Genomic DNA, 5,555 nt, shown 5'->3' with positions numbered 1-5,555 from the left:
GGAAACCTGGCTGTGGTCTGGAGGGGGCCGCAGGAGACAGCGGCTTCACCTCCAGTCCCTTCTCTTTGGTGAGCCAACCAGGATGCGGCCACAGGCCTATGCAGGTAGTCGGTGGAGTGCCGGTCCCCAGAAGGAAGTGGCCCTGGCAGGTGAGCCTGCAGATGGAGGGTAAACATGTATGCGGAGGATTCCTCATCGCCAGTCAGTGGGTGATGACGGCTGCCCACTGCATAACTGGGTGAGTGTGGGGGGGGCCCTGTGCTTGGGCCCCCCAGGTCAGGCTCTGTGCTCTGGAGCCAGTCTTGTCTCCGCCTCCCTGAGCTTCCTCTTCCTCATCTGGCAAGGAAGTCACAGCCCCTAGTTTTTATTAAGCCTGGCGTGAGACCTGGGAATTTGCCTTTCTACCAAGTTCCCAGGTGCTGCTCTGGTAGTGTTGGGACGTCCTTTGGGGGCCACTGGCAACAGCGGTCAGGGTCTGGGGACGGGATGTGGTGTGCAGGCAGGCAGGTGCCTGATGGCTGGCTTTGGAGACAAGGGCCAGGCTGGGAAGAAAGTGGGACGGGCGTATAGAGCCTCCGGATGGATGTCAAGGGGATGTCCTCGTCCCGCAGCCACAAGAAATACACAGTGAGGCTGGGAGGCAAATCGCTATATCCTAATTCCACAACGACTCTCGTGGTTCCAGTTGAGGACATCGTTTGTCACCGCTCTTTTGATGCTACAACTTTGAGACATGACATCGCCCTTGTTCTGCTGGCCTTTGCTGTGAATTACTCCTCCTACATCCAGCCTGTGTGCCTCCCTGAGAAGGCTTTCCAAGCAGAAACTGGGACAGAGTGCTGGGTGACTGGCTGGGGCCACCTGGCAGAAGGTGAGACTGACAGGTGGGGAGCTGAGGGGGCAGTCTGGTGCCCTGGGGTTGGCCTGCAGCTAGAGGGAGGGACGGGGAGGCTGATTTTCTCCCAGGAGAAGGACGTTCTGCCAGGGAGTAACTGAACCGCATTAAGAATGGCTGTGGGAGGGGTGCCTGGGTGGCTCAGTCCATTAAGCGTCCGACTTCAGCTCAGGTCGTGATCTCATAGTTTGTGGTCAGGCTCTGTGATGACAGCTCAGAGCCTGGAACCTCCTTCAGATTCTGTGTCTCCCCCTCTCTCTGCCCCTCCCATGCTCATGCTCTGTCTCTCTCTCTCTCTCTCTCTCAATAATAAATAAAAAATGTTTAAGAAAATTAAAAAAAAAAAAAAAAGAATGGCTGTGGGAATGTTAGCACCTGGAGGCTCAGGGGGTCAGGTGCCAGGGATGGTGGGCTCTTTCCAGCACGGATTTCGGCTCTAGGGTGATGAGCTGTCTCTCTGTGGAAGTACCTGCGGTGACCGCGGGACAGTACCCGCTGCCCCAGGGTCCCGTGAGGGGGCACAGAGTGTGAGCGCACTGAGCCAGAGCCAGAGCGCTGGGGGCCTCTCTCCACTCATGCAGATCCTACCTGTCTCTTTGTAGTTTTTTTAAAACTATTTTTTAATGCTTATTTATTTTTGAGAGAGAGAGAGAGAGAGAGGGAGGGGAAGAGGGAAACACAGCATCCAAAGCAGGTTCCAGGCTCTGAGCCATCAGCACAGAGCCCGATGTGGGGCTTAAACTTAACAAACTGTGAGATTGTGACCTGAGCCAGAGTCCAAAGCTCAACTGACTGAGCCACCCAGGTGCCCCTGTCTCTTTGTAGGTTTAGCACCGATGCCACTTCCTCTTCAGGAGACTGAACAACACATTCTTCACCAAAAGAAATGCAACCGGATGCTGCGGTCACAGTTAGGGAGGCTTCACAGCATAGTGAAAAAAGGGATGATCTGTGCCTATCAAGATGAGAGCAAGGGTCTCTGTAAGGTCAGTTCATGGCTCCACTGTGGCCTCTGCAGTGAGCACGTCCCCTCCAGCTTTCCCCATTCACAACGGCAGGGCCTCCTGCTCCCTCGTGGCTCCCCGGGGCTGGCCTGGCCTGTTCCTTCACAAGGGGGCAGCCCTTGCTCGCCCGGGGGCACTGCCAAGGTGTGGGGAAGCCGGGGGCAGGTAACGCTAATAACAGAAGTTCCTTTAACCTAGTTCCCCTCCATGGCACTTACTGTGTGGGCCAGCGTGGGCATTTACCGCCACTAGCCCTGCGAACCCTCCTCATGACCCTGCAGCATAGACACCGTACCCATTATACAGATGAGGTGGGATCCGAAGATGTCAGCCCTGGGTGACCCCCGTGGGTGCCTGCAGGACTCCTGGGGCCACGCCTTCCTGCGGCACCAAGTGCCTTCTGGAGGCAGGTCCTAGAGGCGAAGTGTCTGGATTTCTTGGCAAGAGAACAGCATTGTAGGGAGAGGGAGCAGCATGTGGAGCGGCTCAGAGGCCCGAGGGCACTTGTCATGTTTAGGGAACGTTTTCCAAGTCTGGACTGAATGAGGTGGCAAATATGGCCAGAGAAGAGGGTTGGAGTCGGAAAACACGTGGCCTGGAGTGCCGGTCCAAGCTTCTAGACGCCATCCAGGCAGGACCGTGGGCTAGGCGTTTGTTTCCGTCATCTAGGCGAGGATGGGGCTGCCAGGGGGTGAAGGAGAGGTGCCCAGGGTTGAATCATGAGCGCTGGGTGACTGAGTGCTGTTGAGGGTGGGGCGAGGGAGGGGTAGGAGGGCTGTGTGCTTCTGTCTGAGCTGGTTGGTGCGGGGGCCACCAGCGCAGGCCTGGGAGAGGACATGCAGTGCTCTGTGCGAGGCGGGGGGTACATGGGATGTCTGGGACGGTCTGGAGATGGAAGTCATGGATGCTTGGTATTGGACATGTGGGTTTAAGGTCATGGGGAATTTCAGGTTAGAGGTGGGGATTATGGGATCCCCCCATGCAGGGTTGATATTTAAAATATTTCACATCCATTGTGGCCCAGGACTGACCAATCAGAATAGACACCAGCCTTAGTAGAGGGCTCCAGAGGCTGCGTACTGTGCCAGGAGGCACCCCCTTGGTTGCTGGGTCATGGGAGGCCTGGAGAGGATCGCAGGGGAGCTCAGGGGCCATGGAGCAATAGGCGTATCCAACGAGAATTTCCATATATCACCAGCACTCCTGCTGTACTGGGGCCTACTGGCTGTACCTCCATGAGCACCTGGGAAGGAGAAGTATTTCTCAGAGGATGTAAAGTTTTCACTTAGTTCTCAACTCTCAAATATTCCCAGATACCCAGGGCTGGTGGAGGCTCGGGGGAGGTGGTGTGTGCCCGTGTCCCCCGGCCCTGTGGTGTGAGCAGCCAGTTCTGATGTCGATTCTCTTCCATCCCTGTGTTCATTTTCTTTTTTTCCTCTTTCTCCAGGGAGACTCTGGGGGCCCCCTGGTCTGTGAATTTAACGACACGTGGGTCCAGGTGGGGATTGTGAGCTGGGGCATTGGCTGTGGTCACAGACATTATCCTGCAGTTTATACAGAAGTTAGTTTCTACAGGGACTGGGTCGTTGATCACCTGAGTCAAGCCTGCGCTTGGGACTCAGCGGGCTTCTTCATATTTCTGTGCCTGGTGCCGGCGCTGGGCATCCTGGTGGCCCCGTGATCAGCCCGGCCCACTCCCCTCCTGTTTCTGACTCACACACCGGGCCTCTCCTCTCACCTCCCCCTCCTCCTCATTGCCCTTTCCACCCGTGCTGGTTGGGATCCACTGACCCTGTAGGGAGCCCCCCAGTAGAGAGTGGCAGAAGCCTGGGGCCCCCAAGGGTCCCTAGCCTGATGTCCCAGTCGCCTGCCTCGGCCACGCCCACACCTTGGCTGAGCTCTGCCTGCCAGGGAGGAGGGAGGAGGGAGTGCGAGCCCCCCAGCCTGCCAGGCGGAGCCCGGTGCTTCCCCGACGACTGGGAGAGCCTCTGCCAAAGAGGAGACCTCATGCCAGCGAGACAGCGTTCGGCCTGGGCGTGGGCTCAGGACTCACCTGAGGGTCAGCGTGGTGATTGTGCAGAGAGAGCGAGGAGGCGTCCCCACGGCCCTGCTGAGGTCTGAGGCCTGGGGGTTCTGCAGCTGACCTGGGTGTCTGGGGCTGGGCCAAGTTCCCCCGTACCCAGGGTGGATCCACCTGTGTGTGCCACCCAGGCCCTGTGCCACACAGGCCCCATGCTGGGGCCCCCTTCCCCCAGTACCCAGTGGCCACGTCCCGGCTCACCCCAACTTGTGTGGAGGCATTGAGTGTGGAGATCTTAGATGTCAACCGAATAAACGTTTGTAGCATATTATTTGTTCTGAAGTTCTGTTCTCCTGAAAGTTGTGGGGGTGCCTATAATACGCTCTGTAGAGAACTAGTTTCCAATTTAGCAAAGAAACTATTCATGGTTTTTATTAAGCCCTTGAGGGAGCGGCGAGTCCTCACCTGCTCAGATGGGGGTCCCCTGAATGGTTTTAGCTCGCTGGCTCCTGCTCCCTGTACTCAGCATGTTTGCCTGGAGCTTTGTAGCTTAATTTAACAGCCCCTGCAGCTCAGAAGAGAGGGTCACAGGAGCCCAGAATTGGGAGCAAGAATGAAGTTAGGGCACAAGAAGTAATCCTCCTCTGCTTCTTCCACTTGCTGCTGTCGCTGCCCATTTTGTTAACAAACATCTGTGTTCTCACCTGGAAGAAGGCAAGGGAGACTTGCTGTATTAGGCACTGGTTCATTACCCTTATTCTCTGGCTCAGTCTCTCTCTCTCTATGGCTTCTGATCAACCCCTCCCCGTCTCCTGTCCCCTGTCCTTCTAGGGGTCAGTGTTTTAGCTCCTATATATCCGTGGGCTCAGAGGGCATTCAGTGTCAATCCTATATGTTGCGGGAGGAAGGCTGCGGTTGGGACTGAGCTTACAGCCAATCCAGATTATTAATAAGTGTTGAACCATCGGCTTTAAGAAACCACTGAATATAGGGGCGCCTGGGTGGCTTGGTCGGTTAAGCGTCCGACTTTCGCTTAGGTCATGATCTCGCGATTCGAGGGTTCGAGCCCCGCGTAGGACTCTGTGCTGCCTGCCAGCTCAGAGCCTGGAGCCTGTTTCAGTCTGTGACTCCCTCTCTCTCTCTGACCCTCCCCTGCTCACGTTGTCTCTCTCTCTCCTAGAAATAAATAAAACATTAAAAAAAAAAGTCACTTAAAAAAAAAAACCACTGAATGTAAATAGGTTAACACAAAAAAATTAACTTCTTGTTCCTAAAACATCCTAATCAAGTTCTTGGGCGGCAGGTAGATTTTCCCCATCTTATGGCTCCACTCATTCCTGTGCTTGGTGCTTTAACTGCATCAGAATTCCCCGGAGGGCTTGTTAACATGCGGGTCACTGCTTCTGCTCCTAGAATTTGCAGTCCTGGAGTTCTGGGGTGGGGCCTGAGAACGACATCTCTAACAAGTTCCAAGTGATGCCTCTCATTAACAGGAGTAGAGAAGGCAACTTCCTCTTGACTAGGCCTTGATATGTATGTGGTACACATCACTTCTACTCACCTGCTTTCGTGGGAACTCCTTATGTGGACCCCCTGAGATACCAGGCAGGGGAATGTGGTCCCAGAGCTTGACACC

General features: G+C 55.4%; 1 protein-coding gene across 1 annotated transcript in view; it reads left to right on the top strand.

The window, feature by feature from the left end:
* The first annotated feature begins 852 nt into the window (after positions 1 to 852).
* Positions 853 to 5,555, top strand: part of LOC144242273 (putative serine protease 45) — a 13,737-nt gene continuing 9,034 nt past the window's right edge. Inside the window, exon 1 of the mRNA XM_077777118.1 lies at positions 853 to 871. The gene's annotated coding sequence lies outside the window, so the exon portion shown is untranslated. The remainder of the gene's footprint in view (positions 872 to 5,555) is intronic.

Source organism: Crocuta crocuta, unplaced genomic scaffold (genome assembly GCF_008692635.1).
Source record: "Crocuta crocuta isolate KB4526 unplaced genomic scaffold, BGI_CrCroc_1.0 scaffold77, whole genome shotgun sequence".
NCBI classification, from domain to species: domain Eukaryota; kingdom Metazoa; phylum Chordata; class Mammalia; order Carnivora; family Hyaenidae; genus Crocuta; species Crocuta crocuta.
This window is presented reverse-complemented; position numbering and strand designations above follow the sequence as displayed.